The sequence below is a fragment of the Hyla sarda genome, chromosome 3, assembly GCF_029499605.1.
Source record: "Hyla sarda isolate aHylSar1 chromosome 3, aHylSar1.hap1, whole genome shotgun sequence".
NCBI lineage: Eukaryota > Metazoa > Chordata > Amphibia > Anura > Hylidae > Hyla > Hyla sarda.
In genome coordinates this window covers 3,943,992-3,966,039 of record NC_079191.1, presented here as the reverse complement: position 1 = coordinate 3,966,039, position 22,048 = coordinate 3,943,992, and the positions used below count along the sequence as shown (strand labels likewise).

Sequence of the window (22,048 nt, the reverse complement as noted above, 5' to 3'; positions counted from 1 at the left end):
TGTTATGTAGCAGATGAGGCTCTAGAGCCATGGGACCCTTTTGGGAGGAGCATTGTAATGGGAGGAGCATTGTAATGTAAGGAGCTGAAAGGGTGCTTCTAGCTGCAAAATTTTTTACCATGAAAGAGCAAGCATAGGAGACAGGTGACAAAAACTTGAAAGAAATGCGTTGGCCGGGAATCGAACCCGGGTCAACTGCTTGGAAGGCAGCTATGCTTACCACTATACCACCAACGCTTCTTTGACAGCTGTGATGTCGGTGATGTCGGTGACGTCTGTGATTCGCATGGCTTAGACTGACTACTTCTGCTATTATGAAGAGCAAAATTCGTTCACAAAGACCTTAAAACACCTCCAAAGAAGAGGAACAATGCGTTGGCCTAGAAACGAACTTGCCTCAATTACAATGGTGGAAACAGTAAAATTGATTGCTTAGCAGAGGATGGTTTCGATCCATCGACCTCTGGGTTATGGGCCCAGCACGCTTCCGCTGCGCCACTCTGTTTCTGTCTGTAAAGGAGATGAGAAGCATAACTACCCTCTGGTTCCTGTCAAGCTGCTAGTGGGAAGGCGGTCTCTGCCGTTTCAGCAAGTTTAGCTTAAAAGCCGATTGTTATGGGCTGAAGTCCACCTGGAGACCAGCATTTGGGTTTTCGCTTGTGCCTAGTCACGAGCATGCAGCACCGTTGTCTCTGTGGCGCAATCGGTTAGCGCGTTCGGCTGTTAACCGAAAGGTTGGTGGTTCAAGCCCACCCAGGGACGAGGTCCCCTTTTTGATTTGGTTGCACGTCACAGCTAAAGGTGGTTCTTTGGCGAGCCTTAGATGTGCTCTCAACTGAAAGCTTGGTCTCTGTGCCTGTTTTAAAGTCCCAATGTTGACGGGAGACCTCTCTGGAAAGGGTGTTTCTAGTGTTAAGAGCAGGGGTCAGCGGAAGTGTGTGTTTTTCAGCATCTTGAAACATCCCAAATGAAAACATACCCCCCAAAAAAATGTCCTTCGAGCCGGAATCGAACCAGTGACCTAAGGATTGCCGATTGTTCTACTACAGTCCTCCGCTCTACCAGCTGAGCTATCGAAGGATTGGCAAAGCTGGGTGTGTGCAACTCTTTGGCTTGGCTAAGAGTGCCATGAGCATTAGCTAAAAAGATGTTTGAAAAAGTCAAAAAGTTTTTGGAGGATGCGGGCATCGATCCCGCTACCTCTCGCATGCTAAGCGAGCGCTCTACCATTTGAGCTAATCCCCCATGTCTGCCCCACGCATTTAGCCACGCAATCCACTGATCAATCTCTGTAACTGTTTGAAACTTTTTTTTTTTTTTTTTTTTTTTTTTTAAGTGTCAAAATATTTTTGACATTAGAAGACTAAGACTGGGATGTTTACAGAGCTTCGCGTGGCTTAATACTTAGGACAAGAAAGTTGTTATGTAGCAGATGAGGCTCTAGAGCCATGGGACCCTTTTGGGAGGAGCATTGTAATGGGAGGAGCATTGTAATGTAAGGAGCTGAAAGGGTGCTTCTAGCTGCAAAATTTTTTACCATGAAAGAGCAAGCATAGGAGACAGGTGACAAAACCTTGAAAGAAATGCGTTGGCCGGGAATCGAACCCGGGTCAACTGCTTGGAAGGCAGCTATGCTTACCACTATACCACCAACGCTTCTTTGACAGCTGTGATGTCGGTGATGTCGGTGACGTCTGTGATTCGCATGGCTTAGACTGACTACTTCTGCTATCATGAAGAGCAAAATTCGTTCACAAAGACCTTAAAACACCTCCAAAGAAGAGGAACAATGCGTTGGCCTAGAAACGAACTTGCCTCAATTACAATGGTGGAAACAGTAAAATTGATTGCTTAGCAGAGGATGGTTTCGATCCATCGACCTCTGGGTTATGGGCCCAGCACGCTTCCGCTGCGCCACTCTGCTTCTGTCTGTAAAGGAGATGAGAAGCATAACTACCCTCTGGTTCCTGTCAAGCTGCTAGCGGGAAGGCGGTCTCTGCCGTTTCAGCAAGTTTAGCTTAAAAGCCGATTGTTATGGGCTGAAGTCCACCTGGAGACCAGCATTTGGGTTTTCGCTTGTGCCTAGTCACGAGCATGCAGCACCGTTGTCTCTGTGGCGCAATCGGTTAGCGCGTTCGGCTGTTAACCGAAAGGTTGGTGGTTCAAGCCCACCCAGGGACGAGGTCCCCTTTTTGATTTGGTTGCACGTCACAGCTAAAGGTGGTTCTTTGGTGAGCCTTAGATGTGCTCTCAACTGAAAGCTTGGTCTCTGTGCCTGTTTTAAAGTCCCAATGTTGACGGGAGACCTCTCTGGAAAGGGTGTTTCTAGTGTTAAGAGCAGGGGTCAGCGGAAGTGTGTGTTTTTCAGCATCTTGAAACATCCCAAATGAAAACATACCCCCCAAAAAAATGTCCTTCGAGCCGGAATCGAACCAGTGACCTAAGGATTGCCGATTGTTCTACTACAGTCCTCCGCTCTACCAGCTGAGCTATCGAAGGATTGGCAAAGCTGGGTGTGTGCAACTCTTTGGCTTGGCTAAGAGTGCCATGAGCATTAGCTAAAAAGATGTTTGAAAAAGTCAAAAAGTTTTTGGAGGATGCGGGCATCGATCCCGCTACCTCTCGCATGCTAAGCGAGCGCTCTACCATTTGAGCTAATCCCCCATGTCTGCCCCACGCATTTAGCCACGCAATCCACTGATCAATCTCTGTAACTGTTTGAAACTTTTTTTTTTTTTTTTTTTTTTTTTTTTAAGTGTCAAAATATTTTTGACATTAGAAGACTAAGACTGGGATGTTTACAGAGCTTCGCGTGGCTTAATACTTAGGACAAGAAAGTTGTTATGTAGCAGATGAGGCTCTAGAGCCATGGGACCCTTTTGGGAGGAGCATTGTAATGGGAGGAGCATTGTAATGTAAGGAGCTGAAAGGGTGCTTCTAGCTGCAAAATTTTTTACCATGAAAGAGCAAGCATAGGAGACAGGTGACAAAACCTTGAAAGAAATGCGTTGGCCGGGAATCGAACCCGGGTCAACTGCTTGGAAGGCAGCTATGCTTACCACTATACCACCAACGCTTCTTTGACAGCTGTGATGTCGGTGATGTCGGTGACGTCTGTGATTCGCATGGCTTAGACTGACTACTTCTGCTATCATGAAGAGCAAAATTCGTTCACAAAGACCTTAAAACACCTCCAAAGAAGAGGAACAATGCGTTGGCCTAGAAACGAACTTGCCTCAATTACAATGGTGGAAACAGTAAAATTGATTGCTTAGCAGAGGATGGTTTCGAGCCATCGACCTCTGGGTTATGGGCCCAGCACGCTTCCGCTGCGCCACTCTGCTTCTGTCTGTAAAGGAGATGAGAAGCATAACTACCCTCTGGTTCCTGTCAAGCTGCTAGTGGGAAGGCGGTCTCTGCCGTTTCAGCAAGTTTAGCTTAAAAGCCGATTGTTATGGGCTGAAGTCCACCTGGAGACCAGCATTTGGGTTTTCGCTTGTGCCTAGTCACAAGCATGCAGCACCGTTGTCTCTGTGGCGCAATCGGTTAGCGCGTTCGGCTGTTAACCGAAAGGTTGGTGGTTCAAGCCCACCCAGGGACGAGGTCCCCTTTTTGATTTGGTTGCACGTCACAGCTAAAGGTGGTTCTTTGGCGAGCCTTAGATGTGCTCTCAACTGAAAGCTTGGTCTCTGTGCCTGTTTTAAAGTCCCAATGTTGACGGGAGACCTCTCTGGAAAGGGTGTTTCTAGTGTTAAGAGCAGGGGTCAGCGGAAGTGTGTGTTTTTCAGCATCTTGAAACATCCCAAATGAAAACATACCCCCCCAAAAAAATGTCCTTCGAGCCGGAATCGAACCAGTGACCTAAGGATTGCCGATTGTTCTACTACAGTCCTCCGCTCTACCAGCTGAGCTATCGAAGGATTGGCAAAGCTGGGTGTGTGCAACTCTTTGGCTTGGCTAAGAGTGCCATGAGCATTAGCTAAAAAGATGTTTGAAAAAGTCAAAAAGTTTTTGGAGGATGCGGGCATCGATCCCGCTACCTCTCGCATGCTAAGCGAGCGCTCTACCATTTGAGCTAATCCCCCATGTCTGACCCACGCATTTAGCCACGCAATCCACTGATCAATCTCTGTAACTGTTTGAAACTTTTTTTTTTTTTTTTTTTTTTTAAGTGTCAAAATATTTTTGACATTAGAAGACTAAGACTGGGATGTTTACAGAGCTTCGCGTGGCTTAATACTTAGGACAAGAAAGTTGTTATGTAGCAGATGAGGCTCTAGAGCCATGGGACCCTTTTGGGAGGAGCATTGTAATGGGAGGAGCATTGTAATGTAAGGAGCTGAAAGGGTGCTTCTAGCTGCAAAATTTTTTACCATGAAAGAGCAAGCATAGGAGACAGGTGACAAAACCTTGAAAGAAATGCGTTGGCCGGGAATCGAACCCGGGTCAACTGCTTGGAAGGCAGCTATGCTTACCACTATACCACCAACGCTTCTTTGACAGCTGTGATGTCGGTGATGTCGGTGACGTCTGTGATTCGCATGGCTTAGACTGACTACTTCTGCTATCATGAAGAGCAAAATTCGTTCACAAAGACCTTAAAACACCTCCAAAGAAGAGGAACAATGCGTTGGCCTAGAAACGAACTTGCCTCAATTACAATGGTGGAAACAGTAAAATTGATTGCTTAGCAGAGGATGGTTTCGATCCATCGACCTCTGGGTTATGGGCCCAGCACGCTTCCGCTGCGCCACTCTGCTTCTGTCTGTAAAGGAGATGAGAAGCATAACTACCCTCTGGTTCCTGTCAAGCTGCTAGCGGGAAGGCGGTCTCTGCCGTTTCAGCAAGTTTAGCTTAAAAGCCGATTGTTATGGGCTGAAGTCCACCTGGAGACCAGCATTTGGGTTTTCGCTTGTGCCTAGTCACGAGCATGCAGCACCGTTGTCTCTGTGGCGCAATCGGTTAGCGCGTTCGGCTGTTAACCGAAAGGTTGGTGGTTCAAGCCCACCCAGGGACGAGGTCCCCTTTTTGATTTGGTTGCACGTCACAGCTAAAGGTGGTTCTTTGGCGAGCCTTAGATGTGCTCTCAACTGAAAGCTTGGTCTCTGTGCCTGTTTTAAAGTCCCAATGTTGACGGGAGACCTCTCTGGAAAGGGTGTTTCTAGTGTTAAGAGCAGGGGTCAGCGGAAGTGTGTGTTTTTCAGCATCTTGAAACATCCCAAATGAAAACATACCCCCCAAAAAAATGTCCTTCGAGCCGGAATCGAACCAGCGACCTAAGGATTGCCGATTGTTCTACTACAGTCCTCCGCTCTACCAGCTGAGCTATCGAAGGATTGGCAAAGCTGGGTGTGTGCAACTCTTTGGCTTGGCTAAGAGTGCCATGAGCATTAGCTAAAAAGATGTTTGAAAAAGTCAAAATGTTTTTGGAGGATGCGGGCATCGATCCCGCTACCTCTCGCATGCTAAGCGAGCGCTCTACCATTTGAGCTAATCCCCCATGTCTGACCCACGCATTTAGCCACGCAATCCACTGATCAATCTCTGTAACTGTTTGAAACTTTTTTTTTTTTTTTTTTAAGTGTCAAAATATTTTTGACATTAGAAGACTAAGACTGGGATGTTTACAGAGCTTCGCGTGGCTTAATACTTAGGACAAGAAAGTTGTTATGTAGCAGATGAGGCTCTAGAGCCATGGGACCCTTTTGGGAGGAGCATTGTAATGGGAGGAGCATTGTAATGTAAGGAGCTGAAAGGGTGCTTCTAGCTGCAAAATTTTTTACCATGAAAGAGCAAGCATAGGAGACAGGTGACAAAACCTTGAAAGAAATGCGTTGGCCGGGAATCGAACCCGGGTCAACTGCTTGGAAGGCAGCTATGCTTACCACTATACCACCAACGCTTCTTTGACAGCTGTGATGTCGGTGATGTCGGTGACGTCTGTGATTCGCATGGCTTAGACTGACTACTTCTGCTATCATGAAGAGCAAAATTCGTTCACAAAGACCTTAAAACACCTCCAAAGAAGAGGAACAATGCGTTGGCCTAGAAACGAACTTGCCTCAATTACAATGGTGGAAACAGTAAAATTGATTGCTTAGCAGAGGATGGTTTCGATCCATCGACCTCTGGGTTATGGGCCCAGCACGCTTCCGCTGCGCCACTCTGCTTCTGTCTGTAAAGGAGATGAGAAGCATAACTACCCTCTGGTTCCTGTCAAGCTGCTAGCGGGAAGGCGGTCTCTGCCGTTTCAGCAAGTTTAGCTTAAAAGCCGATTGTTATGGGCTGAAGTCCACCTGGAGACCAGCATTTGGGTTTTCGCTTGTGCCTAGTCACGAGCATGCAGCACCGTTGTCTCTGTGGCGCAATCGGTTAGCGCGTTCGGCTGTTAACCGAAAGGTTGGTGGTTCAAGCCCACCCAGGGACGAGGTCCCCTTTTTGATTTGGTTGCACGTCACAGCTAAAGGTGGTTCTTTGGCGAGCCTTAGATGTGCTCTCAACTGAAAGCTTGGTCTCTGTGCCTGTTTTAAAGTCCCAATGTTGACGGGAGACCTCTCTGGAAAGGGTGTTTCTAGTGTTAAGAGCAGGGGTCAGCGGAAGTGTGTGTTTTTCAGCATCTTGAAACATCCCAAATGAAAACATACCCCCCAAAAAAATGTCCTTCGAGCCGGAATCGAACCAGCGACCTAAGGATTGCCGATTGTTCTACTACAGTCCTCCGCTCTACCAGCTGAGCTATCGAAGGATTGGCAAAGCTGGGTGTGTGCAACTCTTTGGCTTGGCTAAGAGTGCCATGAGCATTAGCTAAAAAGATGTTTGAAAAAGTCAAAATGTTTTTGGAGGATGCGGGCATCGATCCCGCTACCTCTCGCATGCTAAGCGAGCGCTCTACCATTTGAGCTAATCCCCCATGTCTGACCCACGCATTTAGCCACGCAATCCACTGATCAATCTCTGTAACTGTTTGAAACTTTTTTTTTTTTTTTTTTAAGTGTCAAAATATTTTTGACATTAGAAGACTAAGACTGGGATGTTTACAGAGCTTCGCGTGGCTTAATACTTAGGACAAGAAAGTTGTTATGTAGCAGATGAGGCTCTAGAGCCATGGGACCCTTTTGGGAGGAGCATTGTAATGGGAGGAGCATTGTAATGTAAGGAGCTGAAAGGGTGCTTCTAGCTGCAAAATTTTTTACCATGAAAGAGCAAGCATAGGAGACAGGTGACAAAACCTTGAAAGAAATGCGTTGGCCGGGAATCGAACCCGGGTCAACTGCTTGGAAGGCAGCTATGCTTACCACTATACCACCAACGCTTCTTTGACAGCTGTGATGTCGGTGATGTCGGTGACGTCTGTGATTCGCATGGCTTAGACTGACTACTTCTGCTATCATGAAGAGCAAAATTCGTTCACAAAGACCTTAAAACACCTCCAAAGAAGAGGAACAATGCGTTGGCCTAGAAACGAACTTGCCTCAATTACAATGGTGGAAACAGTAAAATTGATTGCTTAGCAGAGGATGGTTTCGATCCATCGACCTCTGGGTTATGGGCCCAGCACGCTTCCGCTGCGCCACTCTGCTTCTGTCTGTAAAGGAGATGAGAAGCATAACTACCCTCTGGTTCCTGTCAAGCTGCTAGCGGGAAGGCGGTCTCTGCCGTTTCAGCAAGTTTAGCTTAAAAGCCGATTGTTATGGGCTGAAGTCCACCTGGAGACCAGCATTTGGGTTTTCGCTTGTGCCTAGTCACGAGCATGCAGCACCGTTGTCTCTGTGGCGCAATCGGTTAGCGCGTTCGGCTGTTAACCGAAAGGTTGGTGGTTCAAGCCCACCCAGGGACGAGGTCCCCTTTTTGATTTGGTTGCACGTCACAGCTAAAGGTGGTTCTTTGGCAAGCCTTAGATGTGCTCTCAACTGAAAGCTTGGTCTCTGTGCCTGTTTTAAAGTCCCAATGTTGACGGGAGACCTCTCTGGAAAGGGTGTTTCTAGTGTTAAGAGCAGGGGTCAGCGGAAGTGTGTGTTTTTCAGCATCTTGAAACATCCCAAATGAAAACATACCCCCCAAAAAAATGTCCTTCGAGCCGGAATCGAACCAGCGACCTAAGGATTGCCGATTGTTCTACTACAGTCCTCCGCTCTACCAGCTGAGCTATCGAAGGATTGGCAAAGCTGGGTGTGTGCAACTCTTTGGCTTGGCTAAGAGTGCCATGAGCATTAGCTAAAAAGATGTTTGAAAAAGTCAAAATGTTTTTGGAGGATGCGGGCATCGATCCCGCTACCTCTCGCATGCTAAGCGAGCGCTCTACCATTGGAGCTAATCCCCCATGTCTGACCCACGCATTTAGCCACGCAATCCACTGATCAATCTCTGTAACTGTTTGAAACTTTTTTTTTTTTTTTTTTTTAAGTGTCAAAATATTTTTGACATTAGAAGACTAAGACTGGGATGTTTACAGAGCTTCGTGTGGCTTAATACTTAGGACAAGAAAGTTGTTATGTAGCAGATGAGGCTCTAGAGCCATGGGACCCTTTTGGGAGGAGCATTGTAATGGGAGGAGCATTGTAATGTAAGGAGCTGAAAGGGTGCTTCTAGCTGCAAAATTTTTTACCATGAAAGAGCAAGCATAGGAGACAGGTGACAAAACCTTGAAAGAAATGCGTTGGCCGGGAATCGAACCCGGGTCAACTGCTTGGAAGGCAGCTATGCTTACCACTATACCACCAACGCTTCTTTGACAGCTGTGATGTCGGTGATGTCGGTGACGTCTGTGATTCGCATGGCTTAGACTGACTACTTCTGCTATCATGAAGAGCAAAATTCGTTCACAAAGACCTTAAAACACCTCCAAAGAAGAGGAACAATGCGTTGGCCTAGAAACGAACTTGCCTCAATTACAATGGTGGAAACAGTAAAATTGATTGCTTAGCAGAGGATGGTTTCGATCCATCGACCTCTGGGTTATGGGCCCAGCACGCTTCCGCTGCGCCACTCTGCTTCTGTCTGTAAAGGAGATGAGAAGCATAACTACCCTCTGGTTCCTGTCAAGCTGCTAGCGGGAAGGCGGTCTCTGCCGTTTCAGCAAGTTTAGCTTAAAAGCCGATTGTTATGGGCTGAAGTCCACCTGGAGACCAGCATTTGGGTTTTCGCTTGTGCCTAGTCACGAGCATGCAGCACCGTTGTCTCTGTGGCGCAATCGGTTAGCGCGTTCGGCTGTTAACCGAAAGGTTGGTGGTTCAAGCCCACCCAGGGACGAGGTCCCCTTTTTGATTTGGTTGCACGTCACAGCTAAAGGTGGTTCTTTGGCGAGCCTTAGATGTGCTCTCAACTGAAAGCTTGGTCTCTGTGCCTGTTTTAAAGTCCCAATGTTGACGGGAGACCTCTCTGGAAAGGGTGTTTCTAGTGTTAAGAGCAGGGGTCAGCGGAAGTGTGTGTTTTTCAGCATCTTGAAACATCCCAAATGAAAACATACCCCCCAAAAAAATGTCCTTCGAGCCGGAATCGAACCAGCGACCTAAGGATTGCCGATTGTTCTACTACAGTCCTCCGCTCTACCAGCTGAGCTATCGAAGGATTGGCAAAGCTGGGTGTGTGCAACTCTTTGGCTTGGCTAAGAGTGCCATGAGCATTAGCTAAAAAGATGTTTGAAAAAGTCAAAATGTTTTTGGAGGATGCGGGCATCGATCCCGCTACCTCTCGCATGCCAAGCGAGCGCTCTACCATTGGAGCTAATCCCCCATGTCTGACCCAAGCATTTAGCCACGCAATCCACTGATCAATCTCTGTAACTGTTTGAAACTTTTTTTTTTTTTTTTTTTTTTTAAGTGTCAAAATATTTTCGACATTAGAAGACTAAGACTGGGATGTTTACAGAGCTTCGCGTGGCTTAATACTTAGGACAAGAAAGTTGTTATGTAGCAGATGAGGCTCTAGAGCCATGGGACCCTTTTGGGAGGAGCATTGTAATGGGAGGAGCATTGTAATGTAAGGAGCTGAAAGGGTGCTTCTAGCTGCAAAATTTTTTACCATGAAAGAGCAAGCATAGGAGACAGGTGACAAAACCTTGAAAGAAATGCGTTAGCCGGGAATCGAACCCGGGTCAACTGCTTGGAAGGCAGCTATGCTTACCACTATACCACCAACGCTTCTTTGACAGCTGTGATGTCGGTGATGTCGGTGACGTCTGTGATTCGCATGGCTTAGACTGACTACTTCTGCTATCATGAAGAGCAAAATTCGTTCACAAAGACCTTAAAACACCTCCAAAGAAGAGGAACAATGCGTTGGCCTAGAAACGAACTTGCCTCAATTACAATGGTGGAAACAGTAAAATTGATTGCTTAGCAGAGGATGGTTTCGATCCATCGACCTCTGGGTTATGGGCCCAGCACGCTTCCGCTGCGCCACTCTGCTTCTGTCTGTAAAGGAGATGAGAAGCATAACTACCCTCTGGTTCCTGTCAAGCTGCTAGCGGGAAGGCGGTCTCTGCCGTTTCAGCAAGTTTAGCTTAAAAGCCGATTGTTATGGGCTGAAGTCCACCTGGAGACCAGCATTTGGGTTTTCGCTTGTGCCTAGTCACGAGCATGCAGCACCGTTGTCTCTGTGGCGCAATCGGTTAGCGCGTTCGGCTGTTAACCGAAAGGTTGGTGGTTCAAGCCCACCCAGGGACGAGGTCCCCTTTTTGATTTGGTTGCACGTCACAGCTAAAGGTGGTTCTTTGGCGAGCCTTAGATGTGCTCTCAACTGAAAGCTTGGTCTCTGTGCCTGTTTTAAAGTCCCAATGTTGACGGGAGACCTCTCTGGAAAGGGTGTTTCTAGTGTTAAGAGCAGGGGTCAGCGGAAGTGTGTGTTTTTCAGCATCTTGAAACATCCCAAATGAAAACATACCCCCCAAAAAAATGTCCTTCGAGCCGGAATCGAACCAGCGACCTAAGGATTGCCGATTGTTCTACTACAGTCCTCCGCTCTACCAGCTGAGCTATCGAAGGATTGGCAAAGCTGGGTGTGTGCAACTCTTTGGCTTGGCTAAGAGTGCCATGAGCATTAGCTAAAAAGATGTTTGAAAAAGTCAAAATGTTTTTGGAGGATGCGGGCATCGATCCCGCTACCTCTCGCATGCCAAGCGAGCGCTCTACCTTTGAAGCTAATCCCCCATGTCTGACCCAAGCATTTAGCCACGCAATCCACTGATCAATCTCTGTAACTGTTTGAAACTTTTTTTTTTTTTTTTTTTTTTTTAAGTGTCAAAATATTTTCGACATTAGAAGACTAAGACTGGGATGTTTACAGAGCTTCGCGTGGCTTAATACTTAGGACAAGAAAGTTGTTATGTAGCAGATGAGGCTCTAGAGCCATGGGACCCTTTTGGGAGGAGCATTGTAATGGGAGGAGCATTGTAATGTAAGGAGCTGAAAGGGTGCTTCTAGCTGCAAAATTTTTTACCATGAAAGAGCAAGCATAGGAGACAGGTGACAAAACCTTGAAAGAAATGCGTTAGCCGGGAATCGAACCCGGGTCAACTGCTTGGAAGGCAGCTATGCTTACCACTATACCACCAACGCTTCTTTGACAGCTGTGATGTCGGTGATGTCGGTGACGTCTGTGATTCGCATGGCTTAGACTGACTACTTCTGCTATCATGAAGAGCAAAATTCGTTCACAAAGACCTTAAAACACCTCCAAAGAAGAGGAACAATGCGTTGGCCTAGAAACGAACTTGCCTCAATTACAATGGTGGAAACAGTAAAATTGATTGCTTAGCAGAGGATGGTTTCGATCCATCGACCTCTGGGTTATGGGCCCAGCACGCTTCCGCTGCGCCACTCTGCTTCTGTCTGTAAAGGAGATGAGAAGCATAACTACCCTCTGGTTCCTGTCAAGCTGCTAGCGGGAAGGCGGTCTCTGCCGTTTCAGCAAGTTTAGCTTAAAAGCCGATTGTTATGGGCTGAAGTCCACCTGGAGACCAGCATTTGGGTTTTCGCTTGTGCCTAGTCACGAGCATGCAGCACCGTTGTCTCTGTGGCGCAATCGGTTAGTGCGTTCGGCTGTTAACCGAAAGGTTGGTGGTTCAAGCCCACCCAGGGACGAGGTCCCCTTTTTGATTTGGTTGCACGTCACAGGTAAAGGTGGTTCTTTGGCGAGCCTTAGATGTGCTCTCAACTGAAAGCTTGGTCTCTGTGCCTGTTTTAAAGTCCCAATGTTGACGGGAGACCTCTCTGGAAAGGGTGTTTCTAGTGTTAAGAGCAGGGGTCAGCGGAAGTGTGTGTTTTTCAGCATCTTGAAACATCCCAAATGAAAACATACCCCCCAAAAAAATGCCCTTCGAGCCGGAATCGAACCAGCGACCTAAGGATTGCCGATTGTTCTACTACAGTCCTCCGCTCTACCAGCTGAGCTATCGAAGGATTGGCACAGCTGGGTGTGTGCAACTCTTTGGCTTGGCTAAGAGTGCCATGAGCATTAGCTAAAAAGATGTTTGAAAAAGTCAAAAAGTTTTTGGAGGATGCGGGCATCGATCCCGCTACCTCTCGCATGCTAAGCGAGCGCTCTACCATTTGAGCTAATCCCCCATGTCTGACCCACGCATTTAGCCACGCAATCCACTGATCAATCTCTGTAACTGTTTGAAACTTTTTTTTTTTTTTTTTTTTTTTTAAGTGTCAAAATATTTTTGACATTAGAAGACTAAGACTGGGATGTTTACAGAGCTTCGCGTGGCTTAATACTTAGGACAAGAAAGTTGTTATGTAGCAGATGAGGCTCTAGAGCCATGGGACCCTTTTGGGAGGAGCATTGTAATGGGAGGAGCATTGTAATGTAAGGAGCTGAAAGGGTGCTTCTAGCTGCAAAATTTTTTACCATGAAAGAGCAAGCATAGGAGACAGGTGACAAAACCTTGAAAGAAATGCGTTGGCCGGGAATCGAACCCGGGTCAACTGCTTGGAAGGCAGCTATGCTTACCACTATACCACCAACGCTTCTTTGACAGCTGTGATGTCGGTGATGTCGGTGACGTCTGTGATTCGCATGGCTTAGACTGACTACTTCTGCTATCATGAAGAGCAAAATTCGTTCACAAAGACCTTAAAACACCTCCAAAGAAGAGGAACAATGCGTTGGCCTAGAAACGAACTTGCCTCAATTACAATGGTGGAAACAGTAAAATTGATTGCTTAGCAGAGGATGGTTTCGATCCATCGACCTCTGGGTTATGGGCCCAGCACGCTTCCGCTGCGCCACTCTGCTTCTGTCTGTAAAGGAGATGAGAAGCATAACTACCCTCTGGTTCCTGTCAAGCTGCTAGCGGGAAGGCGGTCTCTGCCGTTTCAGCAAGTTTAGCTTAAAAGCCGATTGTTATGGGCTGAAGTCCACCTGGAGACCAGCATTTGGGTTTTCGCTTGTGCCTAGTCACGAGCATGCAGCACCGTTGTCTCTGTGGCGCAATCGGTTAGCGCGTTCGGCTGTTAACCGAAAGGTTGGTGGTTCAAGCCCACCCAGGGACGAGGTCCCCTTTTTGATTTGGTTGCACGTCACAGCTAAAGGTGGTTCTTTGGCGAGCCTTAGATGTGCTCTCAACTGAAAGCTTGGTCTCTGTGCCTGTTTTAAAGTCCCAATGTTGACGGGAGACCTCTCTGGAAAGGGTGTTTCTAGTGTTAAGAGCAGGGGTCAGCGGAAGTGTGTGTTTTTCAGCATCTTGAAACATCCCAAATGAAAACATACCCCCCAAAAAAATGCCCTTCGAGCCGGAATCGAACCAGTGACCTAAGGATTGCCGATTGTTCTACTACAGTCCTCCGCTCTACCAGCTGAGCTATCGAAGGATTGGCACAGCTGGGTGTGTGCAACTCTTTGGCTTGGCTAAAAGTGCCATGAGCATTAGCTAAAAAGATGTTTGAAAAAGTCAAAAAGTTTTTGGAGGATGCGGGCATCGATCCCGCTACCTCTCGCATGCCAAGCGAGCGCTCTACCATTGGAGCTAATCCCCCATGTCTGACCCAAGCATTTAGCCACGCAATCCACTGATCAATCTCTGTAACTGTTTGAAACTTTTTTTTTTTTTTTTTTTTTAAGTGTCAAAATATTTTCGACATTAGAAGACTAAGACTGGGATGTTTACAGAGCTTCGCGTGGCTTAATACTTAGGACAAGAAAGTTGTTATGTAGCAGATGAGGCTCTAGAGCCATGGGACCCTTTTGGGAGGAGCATTGTAATGGGAGGAGCATTGTAATGTAAGGAGCTGAAAGGGTGCTTCTAGCTGCAAAATTTTTTACCATGAAAGAGCAAGCATAGGAGACAGGTGACAAAACCTTGAAAGAAATGCGTTAGCCGGGAATCGAACCCGGGTCAACTGCTTGGAAGGCAGCTATGCTTACCACTATACCACCAACGCTTCTTTGACAGCTGTGATGTCGGTGATGTCGGTGACGTCTGTGATTCGCATGGCTTAGACTGACTACTTCTGCTATCATGAAGAGCAAAATTCGTTCACAAAGACCTTAAAACACCTCCAAAGAAGAGGAACAATGCGTTGGCCTAGAAACGAACTTGCCTCAATTACAATGGTGGAAACAGTAAAATTGATTGCTTAGCAGAGGATGGTTTCGATCCATCGACCTCTGGGTTATGGGCCCAGCACGCTTCCGCTGCGCCACTCTGCTTCTGTCTGTAAAGGAGATGAGAAGCATAACTACCCTCTGGTTCCTGTCAAGCTGCTAGCGGGAAGGCGGTCTCTGCCGTTTCAGCAAGTTTAGCTTAAAAGCCGATTGTTATGGGCTGAAGTCCACCTGGAGACCAGCATTTGGGTTTTCGCTTGTGCCTAGTCACGAGCATGCAGCACCGTTGTCTCTGTGGCGCAATCGGTTAGCGCGTTCGGCTGTTAACCGAAAGGTTGGTGGTTCAAGCCCACCCAGGGACGAGGTCCCCTTTTTGATTTGGTTGCACGTCACAGCTAAAGGTGGTTCTTTGGCGAGCCTTAGATGTGCTCTCAACTGAAAGCTTGGTCTCTGTGCCTGTTTTAAAGTCCCAATGTTGACGGGAGACCTCTCTGGAAAGGGTGTTTCTAGTGTTAAGAGCAGGGGTCAGCGGAAGTGTGTGTTTTTCAGCATCTTGAAACATCCCAAATGAAAACATACCCCCCAAAAAAATGTCCTTCGAGCCGGAATCGAACCAGCGACCTAAGGATTGCCGATTGTTCTACTACAGTCCTCCGCTCTACCAGCTGAGCTATCGAAGGATTGGCAAAGCTGGGTGTGTGCAACTCTTTGGCTTGGCTAAGAGTGCCATGAGCATTAGCTAAAAAGATGTTTGAAAAAGTCAAAATGTTTTTGGAGGATGCGGGCATCGATCCCGCTACCTCTCGCATGCCAAGCGAGCGCTCTACCATTGGAGCTAATCCCCCATGTCTGACCCAAGCATTTAGCCACGCAATCCACTGATCAATCTCTGTAACTGTTTGAAACTTTTTTTTTTTTTTTTTTTTTTTTAAGTGTCAAAATATTTTCGACATTAGAAGACTAAGACTGGGATGTTTACAGAGCTTCGCGTGGCTTAATACTTAGGACAAGAAAGTTGTTATGTAGCAGATGAGGCTCTAGAGCCATGGGACCCTTTTGGGAGGAGCATTGTAATGGGAGGAGCATTGTAATGTAAGGAGCTGAAAGGGTGCTTCTAGCTGCAAAATTTTTTACCATGAAAGAGCAAGCATAGGAGACAGGTGACAAAACCTTGAAAGAAATGCGTTAGCCGGGAATCGAACCCGGGTCAACTGCTTGGAAGGCAGCTATGCTTACCACTATACCACCAACGCTTCTTTGACAGCTGTGATGTCGGTGATGTCGGTGACGTCTGTGATTCGCATGGCTTAGACTGACTACTTCTGCTATCATGAAGAGCAAAATTCGTTCACAAAGACCTTAAAACACCTCCAAAGAAGAGGAACAATGCGTTGGCCTAGAAACGAACTTGCCTCAATTACAATGGTGGAAACAGTAAAATTGATTGCTTAGCAGAGGATGGTTTCGATCCATCGACCTCTGGGTTATGGGCCCAGCACGCTTCCGCTGCGCCACTCTGCTTCTGTCTGTAAAGGAGATGAGAAGCATAACTACCCTCTGGTTCCTGTCAAGCTGCTAGCGGGAAGGCGGTCTCTGCCGTTTCAGCAAGTTTAGCTTAAAAGCCGATTGTTATGGGCTGAAGTCCACCTGGAGACCAGCATTTGGGTTTTCGCTTGTGCCTAGTCACGAGCATGCAGCACCGTTGTCTCTGTGGCGCAATCGGTTAGTGCGTTCGGCTGTTAACCGAAAGGTTGGTGGTTCAAGCCCACCCAGGGACGAGGTCCCATTTTTGATTTGGTTGCACGTCACAGGTAAAGGTGGTTCTTTGGCGAGCCTTAGATGTGCTCTCAACTGAAAGCTTGGTCTCTGTGCCTGTTTTAAAGTCCCAATGTTGACGGGAGACCTCTCTGGAAAGGGTGTTTCTAGTGTTAAGAGCAGGGGTCAGCGGAAGTGTGTGTTTTTCAGCATCTTGAAACATCCCAAATGAAAACATACCCCCCAAAAAAATGCCCTTCGAGCCGGAATCGAACCAGTGACCTAAGGATTGCCGATTGTTCTACTACAGTCCTCCGCTCTACCAGCTGAGCTATCGAAGGATTGGCACAGCTGGGTGTGTGCAACTCTTTGGCTTGGCTAAAAGTGCCATGAGCATTAGCTAAAAAGATGTTTGAAAAAGTCAAAAAGTTTTTGGAGGATGCGGGCATCGATCCCGCTACCTCTCGCATGCTAAGCGAGCGCTCTACCATTGGAGCTAATCCCCCATGTCTGACCCACGCATTTAGCCACGCAATCCACTGATCAATCTCTGTAACTGTTTGAAACTTTTTTTTTTTTTTTTTTTTTTTTAAGTGTCAAAATATTTTTGACATTAGAAGACTAAGACTGGGATGTTTACAGAGCTTCGCGTGGCTTAATACTTAGGACAAGAAAGTTGTTATGTAGCAGATGAGGCTCTAGAGCCATGGGACCCTTTTGGGAGGAGCATTGTAATGGGAGGAGCATTGTAATGTAAGGAGCTGAAAGGGTGCTTCTAGCTGCAAAATTTTTTACCATGAAAGAGCAAGCATAGGAGACAGGTGACAAAACCTTGAAAGAAATGCGTTGGCCGGGAATCGAACCCGGGTCAACTGCTTGGAAGGCAGCTATGCTTACCACTATACCACCAACGCTTCTTTGACAGCTGTGATGTCGGTGATGTCGGTGACGTCTGTGATTCGCATGGCTTAGACTGACTACTTCTGCTATCATGAAGAGCAAAATTCGTTCACAAAGACCTTAAAACACCTCCAAAGAAGAGGAACAATGCGTTGGCCTAGAAACGAACTTGCCTCAATTACAATGGTGGAAACAGTAAAATTGATTGCTTAGCAGAGGATGGTTTCGATCCATCGACCTCTGGGTTATGGGCCCAGCACGCTTCCGCTGCGCCACTCTGCTTCTGTCTGTAAAGGTGATGAGAAGCATAACTACCCTCTGGTTCCTGTCAAGCTGCTAGCGGGAAGGCGGTCTCTGCCGTTTCAGCAAGTTTAGCTTAAAAGCCGATTGTTATGGGCTGAAGTCCACCTGGAGACCAGCATTTGGGTTTTCGCTTGTGCCTAGTCACGAGCATGCAGCACCGTTGTCTCTGTGGCGCAATCGGTTAGCGCGTTCGGCTGTTAACCGAAAGGTTGGTGGTTCAAGCCCACCCAGGGACGAGGTCCCCTTTTTGATTTGGTTGCACGTCACAGCTAAAGGTGGTTCTTTGGCGAGCCTTAGATGTGCTCTCAACTGAAAGCTTGGTCTCTGTGCCTGTTTTAAAGTCCCAATGTTGACGGGAGACCTCTCTGGAAAGGGTGTTTCTAGTGTTAAGAGCAGGGGTCAGCGGAAGTGTGTGTTTTTCAGCATCTTGAAACATCCCAAATGAAAACATACCCCCCAAAAAAATGTCCTTCGAGCCGGAATCGAACCAGCGACCTAAGGATTGCCGATTGTTCTACTACAGTCCTCCGCTCTACCAGCTGAGCTATCGAAGGATTGGCAAAGCTGGGTGTGTGCAACTCTTTGGCTTGGCTAAGAGTGCCATGAGCATTAGCTAAAAAGATGTTTGAAAAAGTCAAAATGTTTTTGGAGGATGCGGGCATCGATCCCGCTACCTCTCGCATGCTAAGCGAGCGCTCTACCATTGGAGCTAATCCCCCATGTCTGACCCACGCATTTAGCCACGCAATCCACTGATCAATCTCTGTAACTGTTTGAAACTTTTTTTTTTTTTTTTTTAAGTGTCAAAATATTTTTGACATTAGAAGACTAAGACTGGGATGTTTACAGAGCTTCGCGTGGCTTAATACTTAGGACAAGAAAGTTGTTATGTAGCAGATGAGGCTCTAGAGCCATGGGACCCTTTTGGGAGGAGCATTGTAATGGGAGGAGCATTGTAATGTAAGGAGCTGAAAGGGTGCTTCTAGCTGCAAAATTTTTTACCATGAAAGAGCAAGCATAGGAGACAGGTGACAAAACCTTGAAAGAAATGCGTTGGCCGGGAATCGAACCCGGGTCAACTGCTTGGAAGGCAGCTATGCTTACCACTATACCACCAACGCTTCTTTGACAGCTGTGATGTCGGTGATGTCGGTGACGTCTGTGATTCGCATGGCTTAGACTGACTACTTCTGCTATCATGAAGAGCAAAATTCGTTCACAAAGACCTTAAAACACCTCCAAAGAAGAGGAACAATGCGTTGGCCTAGAAACGAACTTGCCTCAATTACAATGGTGGAAACAGTAAAATTGATTGCTTAGCAGAGGATGGTTTCGATCCATCGACCTCTGGGTTATGGGCCCAGCACGCTTCCGCTGCGCCACTCTGCTTCTGTCTGTAAAGGAGATGAGAAGCATAACTACCCTCTGGTTCCTGTCAAGCTGCTAGCGGGAAGGCGGTCTCTGCCGTTTCAGCAAGTTTAGCTTAAAAGCCGATTGTTATGGGCTGAAGTCCACCTGGAGACCAGCATTTGGGTTTTCGCTTGTGCCTAGTCACGAGCATGCAGCACCGTTGTCTCTGTGGCGCAATCGGTTAGCGCGTTCGGCTGTTAACCGAAAGGTTGGTGGTTCAAGCCCACCCAGGGACGAGGTCCCCTTTTTGATTTGGTTGCACGTCACAGCTAAAGGTGGTTCTTTGGCAAGCCTTAGATGTGCTCTCAACTGAAAGCTTGGTCTCTGTGCCTGTTTTAAAGTCCCAATGTTGACGGGAGACCTCTCTGGAAAGGGTGTTTCTAGTGTTAAGAGCAGGGGTCAGCGGAAGTGTGTGTTTTTCAGCATCTTGAAACATCCCAAATGAAAACATACCCCCCAAAAAAATGTCCTTCGAGCCGGAATCGAACCAGCGACCTAAGGATTGCCGATTGTTCTACTACAGTCCTCCGCTCTACCAGCTGAGCTATCGAAGGATTGGCAAAGCTGGGTGTGTGCAACTCTTTGGCTTGGCTAAGAGTGCCATGAGCATTAGCTAAAAAGATGTTTGAAAAAGTCAAAATGTTTTTGGAGGATGCGGGCATCGATCCCGCTACCTCTCGCATGCTAAGCGAGCGCTCTACCATTGGAGCTAATCCCCCATGTCTGACCCACGCATTTAGCCACGCAATCCACTGATCAATCTCTGTAACTGTTTGAAACTTTTTTTTTTTTTTTTTTAAGTGTCAAAATATTTTTGACATTAGAAGACTAAGACTGGGATGTTTACAGAGCTTCGCGTGGCTTAATACTTAGGACAAGAAAGTTGTTATGTAGCAGATGAGGCTCTAGAGCCATGGGACCCTTTTGGGAGGAGCATTGTAATGGGAGGAGCATTGTAATGTAAGGAGCTGAAAGGGTGCTTCTAGCTGCAAAATTTTTTACCATGAAAGAGCAAGCATAGGAGACAGGTGACAAAACCTTGAAAGAAATGCGTTGGCCGGGAATCGAACCCGGGTCAACTGCTTGGAAGGCAGCTATGCTTACCACTATACCACCAACGCTTCTTTGACAGCTGTGATGTCGGTGATGTCGGTGACGTCTGTGATTCGCATGGCTTAGACTGACTACTTCTGCTATCATGAAGAGCAAAATTCGTTCACAAAGACCTTAAAACACCTCCAAAGAAGAGGAACAATGCGTTGGCCTAGAAACGAACTTGCCTCAATTACAATGGTGGAAACAGTAAAATTGATTGCTTAGCAGAGGATGGTTTCGATCCATCGACCTCTGGGTTATGGGCCCAGCACGCTTCCGCTGCGCCACTCTGCTTCTGTCTGTAAAGGAGATGAGAAGCATAACTACCCTCTGGTTCCTGTCAAGCTGCTAGCGGGAAGGCGGTCTCTGCCGTTTCAGCAAGTTTAGCTTAAAAGCCGATTGTTATGGGCTGAAGTCCACCTGGAGACCAGCATTTGGGTTTTCGCTTGTGCCTAGTCACGAGCATGCAGCACCGTTGTCTCTGTGGCGCAATCGGTTAGCGCGTTCGGCTGTTAACCGAAAGGTTGGTGGTTCAAGCCCACCCAGGGACGAGGTCCCCTTTTTGATTTGGTTGCACGTCACAGCTAAAGGTGGTTCTTTGGCGAGCCTTAGATGTGCTCTCAACTGAAAGCTTGGTCTCTGTGCCTGTTTTAAAGTCCCAATGTTGACGGGAGACCTCTCTGGAAAGGGTGTTTCTAGTGTTAAGAGCAGGGGTCAGCGGAAGTGTGTGTTTTTCAGCATCTTGAAACATCCCAAATGAAAACATACCCCCCAAAAAAATGTCCTTCGAGCCGGAATCGAACCAGCGACCTAAGGATTGCCGATTGTTCTACTACAGTCCTCCGCTCTACCAGCTGAGCTATCGAAGGATTGGCGAAGCTGGGTGTGTGCAACTCTTTGGCTTGGCTAAGAGTGCCATGAGCATTAGCTAAAAAGATGTTTGAAAAAGTCAAAATGTTTTTGGAGGATGCGGGCATCGATCCCGCTACCTCTCGCATGCCAAGCGAGCGCTCTACCATTGGAGCTAATCCCCCATGTCTGACCCAAGCATTTAGCCACGCAATCCACTGATCAATCTCTGTAACTGTTTGAAACTTTTTTTTTTTTTTTTTTTTTTTTAAGTGTCAAAATATTTTCGACATTAGAAGACTAAGACTGGGATGTTTACAGAGCTTCGCGTGGCTTAATACTTAGGACAAGAAAGTTGTTATGTAGCAGATGAGGCTCTAGAGCCATGGGACCCTTTTGGGAGGAGCATTGTAATGGGAGGAGCATTGTAATGTAAGGAGCTGAAAGGGTGCTTCTAGCTGCAAAATTTTTTACCATGAAAGAGCAAGCATAGGAGACAGGTGACAAAACCTTGAAAGAAATGCGTTGGCCGGGAATCGAACCCGGGTCAACTTCTTGGAAGGCAGCTATGCTTACCACTATACCACCAACGCTTCTTTGACAGCTGTGATGTCGGTGATGTCGGTGACGTCTGTGATTCGCATGGCTTAGACTGACTACTTCTGCTATCATGAAGAGCAAAATTCGTTCACAAAGACCTTAAAACACCTCCAAAGAAGAGGAACAATGCGTTGGCCTAGAAACGAACTTGCCTCAATTACAATGGTGGAAACAGTAAAATTGATTGCTTAGCAGAGGATGGTTTCGATCCATCGACCTATGGGCCCAGCACGCTTCCGCTGCGCCACTCTGCTTCTGTCTGTAAAGGAGATGAGAAGCATAACTACCCTCTGGTTCCTGTCAAGCTGCTAGCGGGAAGGCGGTCTCTGCCGTTTCAGCAAGTTTAGCTTAAAAGCCGATTGTTATGGGCTGAAGTCCACCTGGAGACCAGCATTTGGGTTTTCGCTTGTGCCTAGTCACGAGCATGCAGCACCGTTGTCTCTGTGGCGCAATCGGTTAGCGCGTTCGGCTGTTAACCGAAAGGTTGGTGGTTCAAGCCCACCCAGGGACGAGGTCCCCTTTTTGATTTGGTTGCACGTCACAGGTAAAGGTGGTTCTTTGGCGAGCCTTAGATGTGCTCTCAACTGAA

At 47.2% G+C, this 22,048-nt stretch overlaps 56 non-coding genes across 56 annotated transcripts; 14 read left to right on the top strand and 42 right to left on the bottom strand.

Annotated features, from left to right (window-relative positions):
- Positions 1 to 165: 165 nt before the first annotated feature.
- TRNAG-UCC (transfer RNA glycine (anticodon UCC)) lies at positions 166 to 237 on the bottom strand. Its single transcript has one exon. It is a non-coding gene; the product is annotated as a tRNA-Gly (tRNA).
- A 451-nt stretch (positions 238 to 688) lies between these two features.
- On the top strand, positions 689 to 762 carry TRNAN-GUU (transfer RNA asparagine (anticodon GUU)). Its single transcript has one exon. It is a non-coding gene; the product is annotated as a tRNA-Asn (tRNA).
- Positions 763 to 993: 231 nt separating this feature from the next.
- On the bottom strand, positions 994 to 1,080 carry TRNAY-GUA (transfer RNA tyrosine (anticodon GUA)). The gene is given in 2 exon segments: positions 994 to 1,029; positions 1,044 to 1,080. It is a non-coding gene; the product is annotated as a tRNA-Tyr (tRNA).
- A 92-nt stretch (positions 1,081 to 1,172) lies between these two features.
- TRNAA-AGC (transfer RNA alanine (anticodon AGC)) lies at positions 1,173 to 1,245 on the bottom strand. Its single transcript has one exon. It is a non-coding gene; the product is annotated as a tRNA-Ala (tRNA).
- A 339-nt stretch (positions 1,246 to 1,584) lies between these two features.
- On the bottom strand, positions 1,585 to 1,656 carry TRNAG-UCC (transfer RNA glycine (anticodon UCC)). Its single transcript has one exon. It is a non-coding gene; the product is annotated as a tRNA-Gly (tRNA).
- A 451-nt stretch (positions 1,657 to 2,107) lies between these two features.
- TRNAN-GUU (transfer RNA asparagine (anticodon GUU)) lies at positions 2,108 to 2,181 on the top strand. The gene has a single exon. It is a non-coding gene; the product is annotated as a tRNA-Asn (tRNA).
- Positions 2,182 to 2,412: 231 nt separating this feature from the next.
- On the bottom strand, positions 2,413 to 2,499 carry TRNAY-GUA (transfer RNA tyrosine (anticodon GUA)). The gene is given in 2 exon segments: positions 2,413 to 2,448; positions 2,463 to 2,499. It is a non-coding gene; the product is annotated as a tRNA-Tyr (tRNA).
- A 92-nt stretch (positions 2,500 to 2,591) lies between these two features.
- On the bottom strand, positions 2,592 to 2,664 carry TRNAA-AGC (transfer RNA alanine (anticodon AGC)). Its single transcript has one exon. It is a non-coding gene; the product is annotated as a tRNA-Ala (tRNA).
- Positions 2,665 to 3,004: 340 nt separating this feature from the next.
- TRNAG-UCC (transfer RNA glycine (anticodon UCC)) lies at positions 3,005 to 3,076 on the bottom strand. Its single transcript has one exon. It is a non-coding gene; the product is annotated as a tRNA-Gly (tRNA).
- A 451-nt stretch (positions 3,077 to 3,527) lies between these two features.
- Positions 3,528 to 3,601, top strand: TRNAN-GUU (transfer RNA asparagine (anticodon GUU)). Its single transcript has one exon. It is a non-coding gene; the product is annotated as a tRNA-Asn (tRNA).
- Positions 3,602 to 3,833: 232 nt separating this feature from the next.
- TRNAY-GUA (transfer RNA tyrosine (anticodon GUA)) lies at positions 3,834 to 3,920 on the bottom strand. Its single transcript is given in 2 exon segments — positions 3,834 to 3,869; positions 3,884 to 3,920. It is a non-coding gene; the product is annotated as a tRNA-Tyr (tRNA).
- Positions 3,921 to 4,012: 92 nt separating this feature from the next.
- On the bottom strand, positions 4,013 to 4,085 carry TRNAA-AGC (transfer RNA alanine (anticodon AGC)). The gene has a single exon. It is a non-coding gene; the product is annotated as a tRNA-Ala (tRNA).
- A 335-nt stretch (positions 4,086 to 4,420) lies between these two features.
- On the bottom strand, positions 4,421 to 4,492 carry TRNAG-UCC (transfer RNA glycine (anticodon UCC)). Its single transcript has one exon. It is a non-coding gene; the product is annotated as a tRNA-Gly (tRNA).
- A 451-nt stretch (positions 4,493 to 4,943) lies between these two features.
- TRNAN-GUU (transfer RNA asparagine (anticodon GUU)) lies at positions 4,944 to 5,017 on the top strand. Its single transcript has one exon. It is a non-coding gene; the product is annotated as a tRNA-Asn (tRNA).
- Positions 5,018 to 5,248: 231 nt separating this feature from the next.
- Positions 5,249 to 5,335, bottom strand: TRNAY-GUA (transfer RNA tyrosine (anticodon GUA)). The gene is given in 2 exon segments: positions 5,249 to 5,284; positions 5,299 to 5,335. It is a non-coding gene; the product is annotated as a tRNA-Tyr (tRNA).
- Positions 5,336 to 5,427: 92 nt separating this feature from the next.
- Positions 5,428 to 5,500, bottom strand: TRNAA-AGC (transfer RNA alanine (anticodon AGC)). The gene has a single exon. It is a non-coding gene; the product is annotated as a tRNA-Ala (tRNA).
- A 330-nt stretch (positions 5,501 to 5,830) lies between these two features.
- TRNAG-UCC (transfer RNA glycine (anticodon UCC)) lies at positions 5,831 to 5,902 on the bottom strand. The gene has a single exon. It is a non-coding gene; the product is annotated as a tRNA-Gly (tRNA).
- A 451-nt stretch (positions 5,903 to 6,353) lies between these two features.
- On the top strand, positions 6,354 to 6,427 carry TRNAN-GUU (transfer RNA asparagine (anticodon GUU)). The gene has a single exon. It is a non-coding gene; the product is annotated as a tRNA-Asn (tRNA).
- A 231-nt stretch (positions 6,428 to 6,658) lies between these two features.
- On the bottom strand, positions 6,659 to 6,745 carry TRNAY-GUA (transfer RNA tyrosine (anticodon GUA)). The gene is given in 2 exon segments: positions 6,659 to 6,694; positions 6,709 to 6,745. It is a non-coding gene; the product is annotated as a tRNA-Tyr (tRNA).
- Positions 6,746 to 6,837: 92 nt separating this feature from the next.
- TRNAA-AGC (transfer RNA alanine (anticodon AGC)) lies at positions 6,838 to 6,910 on the bottom strand. The gene has a single exon. It is a non-coding gene; the product is annotated as a tRNA-Ala (tRNA).
- A 330-nt stretch (positions 6,911 to 7,240) lies between these two features.
- On the bottom strand, positions 7,241 to 7,312 carry TRNAG-UCC (transfer RNA glycine (anticodon UCC)). Its single transcript has one exon. It is a non-coding gene; the product is annotated as a tRNA-Gly (tRNA).
- A 451-nt stretch (positions 7,313 to 7,763) lies between these two features.
- On the top strand, positions 7,764 to 7,837 carry TRNAN-GUU (transfer RNA asparagine (anticodon GUU)). Its single transcript has one exon. It is a non-coding gene; the product is annotated as a tRNA-Asn (tRNA).
- Positions 7,838 to 8,068: 231 nt separating this feature from the next.
- Positions 8,069 to 8,155, bottom strand: TRNAY-GUA (transfer RNA tyrosine (anticodon GUA)). Its single transcript is given in 2 exon segments — positions 8,069 to 8,104; positions 8,119 to 8,155. It is a non-coding gene; the product is annotated as a tRNA-Tyr (tRNA).
- A 92-nt stretch (positions 8,156 to 8,247) lies between these two features.
- Positions 8,248 to 8,320, bottom strand: TRNAA-AGC (transfer RNA alanine (anticodon AGC)). The gene has a single exon. It is a non-coding gene; the product is annotated as a tRNA-Ala (tRNA).
- Positions 8,321 to 8,652: 332 nt separating this feature from the next.
- On the bottom strand, positions 8,653 to 8,724 carry TRNAG-UCC (transfer RNA glycine (anticodon UCC)). Its single transcript has one exon. It is a non-coding gene; the product is annotated as a tRNA-Gly (tRNA).
- Positions 8,725 to 9,175: 451 nt separating this feature from the next.
- TRNAN-GUU (transfer RNA asparagine (anticodon GUU)) lies at positions 9,176 to 9,249 on the top strand. Its single transcript has one exon. It is a non-coding gene; the product is annotated as a tRNA-Asn (tRNA).
- Positions 9,250 to 9,480: 231 nt separating this feature from the next.
- On the bottom strand, positions 9,481 to 9,567 carry TRNAY-GUA (transfer RNA tyrosine (anticodon GUA)). The gene is given in 2 exon segments: positions 9,481 to 9,516; positions 9,531 to 9,567. It is a non-coding gene; the product is annotated as a tRNA-Tyr (tRNA).
- A 92-nt stretch (positions 9,568 to 9,659) lies between these two features.
- TRNAA-GGC (transfer RNA alanine (anticodon GGC)) lies at positions 9,660 to 9,732 on the bottom strand. The gene has a single exon. It is a non-coding gene; the product is annotated as a tRNA-Ala (tRNA).
- A 335-nt stretch (positions 9,733 to 10,067) lies between these two features.
- TRNAG-UCC (transfer RNA glycine (anticodon UCC)) lies at positions 10,068 to 10,139 on the bottom strand. The gene has a single exon. It is a non-coding gene; the product is annotated as a tRNA-Gly (tRNA).
- A 451-nt stretch (positions 10,140 to 10,590) lies between these two features.
- On the top strand, positions 10,591 to 10,664 carry TRNAN-GUU (transfer RNA asparagine (anticodon GUU)). Its single transcript has one exon. It is a non-coding gene; the product is annotated as a tRNA-Asn (tRNA).
- Positions 10,665 to 10,895: 231 nt separating this feature from the next.
- Positions 10,896 to 10,982, bottom strand: TRNAY-GUA (transfer RNA tyrosine (anticodon GUA)). The gene is given in 2 exon segments: positions 10,896 to 10,931; positions 10,946 to 10,982. It is a non-coding gene; the product is annotated as a tRNA-Tyr (tRNA).
- Positions 10,983 to 11,483: 501 nt separating this feature from the next.
- TRNAG-UCC (transfer RNA glycine (anticodon UCC)) lies at positions 11,484 to 11,555 on the bottom strand. The gene has a single exon. It is a non-coding gene; the product is annotated as a tRNA-Gly (tRNA).
- Positions 11,556 to 12,311: 756 nt separating this feature from the next.
- On the bottom strand, positions 12,312 to 12,398 carry TRNAY-GUA (transfer RNA tyrosine (anticodon GUA)). Its single transcript is given in 2 exon segments — positions 12,312 to 12,347; positions 12,362 to 12,398. It is a non-coding gene; the product is annotated as a tRNA-Tyr (tRNA).
- Positions 12,399 to 12,490: 92 nt separating this feature from the next.
- TRNAA-AGC (transfer RNA alanine (anticodon AGC)) lies at positions 12,491 to 12,563 on the bottom strand. Its single transcript has one exon. It is a non-coding gene; the product is annotated as a tRNA-Ala (tRNA).
- A 336-nt stretch (positions 12,564 to 12,899) lies between these two features.
- Positions 12,900 to 12,971, bottom strand: TRNAG-UCC (transfer RNA glycine (anticodon UCC)). The gene has a single exon. It is a non-coding gene; the product is annotated as a tRNA-Gly (tRNA).
- Positions 12,972 to 13,422: 451 nt separating this feature from the next.
- Positions 13,423 to 13,496, top strand: TRNAN-GUU (transfer RNA asparagine (anticodon GUU)). Its single transcript has one exon. It is a non-coding gene; the product is annotated as a tRNA-Asn (tRNA).
- Positions 13,497 to 13,906: 410 nt separating this feature from the next.
- Positions 13,907 to 13,979, bottom strand: TRNAA-GGC (transfer RNA alanine (anticodon GGC)). The gene has a single exon. It is a non-coding gene; the product is annotated as a tRNA-Ala (tRNA).
- A 333-nt stretch (positions 13,980 to 14,312) lies between these two features.
- TRNAG-UCC (transfer RNA glycine (anticodon UCC)) lies at positions 14,313 to 14,384 on the bottom strand. Its single transcript has one exon. It is a non-coding gene; the product is annotated as a tRNA-Gly (tRNA).
- A 451-nt stretch (positions 14,385 to 14,835) lies between these two features.
- On the top strand, positions 14,836 to 14,909 carry TRNAN-GUU (transfer RNA asparagine (anticodon GUU)). Its single transcript has one exon. It is a non-coding gene; the product is annotated as a tRNA-Asn (tRNA).
- A 231-nt stretch (positions 14,910 to 15,140) lies between these two features.
- On the bottom strand, positions 15,141 to 15,227 carry TRNAY-GUA (transfer RNA tyrosine (anticodon GUA)). Its single transcript is given in 2 exon segments — positions 15,141 to 15,176; positions 15,191 to 15,227. It is a non-coding gene; the product is annotated as a tRNA-Tyr (tRNA).
- Positions 15,228 to 15,319: 92 nt separating this feature from the next.
- TRNAA-GGC (transfer RNA alanine (anticodon GGC)) lies at positions 15,320 to 15,392 on the bottom strand. Its single transcript has one exon. It is a non-coding gene; the product is annotated as a tRNA-Ala (tRNA).
- Positions 15,393 to 15,728: 336 nt separating this feature from the next.
- On the bottom strand, positions 15,729 to 15,800 carry TRNAG-UCC (transfer RNA glycine (anticodon UCC)). Its single transcript has one exon. It is a non-coding gene; the product is annotated as a tRNA-Gly (tRNA).
- Positions 15,801 to 16,735: 935 nt separating this feature from the next.
- On the bottom strand, positions 16,736 to 16,808 carry TRNAA-AGC (transfer RNA alanine (anticodon AGC)). Its single transcript has one exon. It is a non-coding gene; the product is annotated as a tRNA-Ala (tRNA).
- Positions 16,809 to 17,144: 336 nt separating this feature from the next.
- On the bottom strand, positions 17,145 to 17,216 carry TRNAG-UCC (transfer RNA glycine (anticodon UCC)). Its single transcript has one exon. It is a non-coding gene; the product is annotated as a tRNA-Gly (tRNA).
- A 451-nt stretch (positions 17,217 to 17,667) lies between these two features.
- Positions 17,668 to 17,741, top strand: TRNAN-GUU (transfer RNA asparagine (anticodon GUU)). Its single transcript has one exon. It is a non-coding gene; the product is annotated as a tRNA-Asn (tRNA).
- Positions 17,742 to 17,972: 231 nt separating this feature from the next.
- TRNAY-GUA (transfer RNA tyrosine (anticodon GUA)) lies at positions 17,973 to 18,059 on the bottom strand. Its single transcript is given in 2 exon segments — positions 17,973 to 18,008; positions 18,023 to 18,059. It is a non-coding gene; the product is annotated as a tRNA-Tyr (tRNA).
- A 92-nt stretch (positions 18,060 to 18,151) lies between these two features.
- Positions 18,152 to 18,224, bottom strand: TRNAA-AGC (transfer RNA alanine (anticodon AGC)). Its single transcript has one exon. It is a non-coding gene; the product is annotated as a tRNA-Ala (tRNA).
- Positions 18,225 to 18,554: 330 nt separating this feature from the next.
- TRNAG-UCC (transfer RNA glycine (anticodon UCC)) lies at positions 18,555 to 18,626 on the bottom strand. Its single transcript has one exon. It is a non-coding gene; the product is annotated as a tRNA-Gly (tRNA).
- Positions 18,627 to 19,077: 451 nt separating this feature from the next.
- Positions 19,078 to 19,151, top strand: TRNAN-GUU (transfer RNA asparagine (anticodon GUU)). Its single transcript has one exon. It is a non-coding gene; the product is annotated as a tRNA-Asn (tRNA).
- Positions 19,152 to 19,382: 231 nt separating this feature from the next.
- TRNAY-GUA (transfer RNA tyrosine (anticodon GUA)) lies at positions 19,383 to 19,469 on the bottom strand. Its single transcript is given in 2 exon segments — positions 19,383 to 19,418; positions 19,433 to 19,469. It is a non-coding gene; the product is annotated as a tRNA-Tyr (tRNA).
- Positions 19,470 to 19,561: 92 nt separating this feature from the next.
- On the bottom strand, positions 19,562 to 19,634 carry TRNAA-AGC (transfer RNA alanine (anticodon AGC)). The gene has a single exon. It is a non-coding gene; the product is annotated as a tRNA-Ala (tRNA).
- A 330-nt stretch (positions 19,635 to 19,964) lies between these two features.
- Positions 19,965 to 20,036, bottom strand: TRNAG-UCC (transfer RNA glycine (anticodon UCC)). The gene has a single exon. It is a non-coding gene; the product is annotated as a tRNA-Gly (tRNA).
- A 451-nt stretch (positions 20,037 to 20,487) lies between these two features.
- On the top strand, positions 20,488 to 20,561 carry TRNAN-GUU (transfer RNA asparagine (anticodon GUU)). The gene has a single exon. It is a non-coding gene; the product is annotated as a tRNA-Asn (tRNA).
- A 231-nt stretch (positions 20,562 to 20,792) lies between these two features.
- Positions 20,793 to 20,879, bottom strand: TRNAY-GUA (transfer RNA tyrosine (anticodon GUA)). The gene is given in 2 exon segments: positions 20,793 to 20,828; positions 20,843 to 20,879. It is a non-coding gene; the product is annotated as a tRNA-Tyr (tRNA).
- A 92-nt stretch (positions 20,880 to 20,971) lies between these two features.
- TRNAA-GGC (transfer RNA alanine (anticodon GGC)) lies at positions 20,972 to 21,044 on the bottom strand. Its single transcript has one exon. It is a non-coding gene; the product is annotated as a tRNA-Ala (tRNA).
- An 852-nt stretch (positions 21,045 to 21,896) lies between these two features.
- TRNAN-GUU (transfer RNA asparagine (anticodon GUU)) lies at positions 21,897 to 21,970 on the top strand. Its single transcript has one exon. It is a non-coding gene; the product is annotated as a tRNA-Asn (tRNA).
- The last annotated feature ends 78 nt before the right edge of the window (positions 21,971 to 22,048 follow it).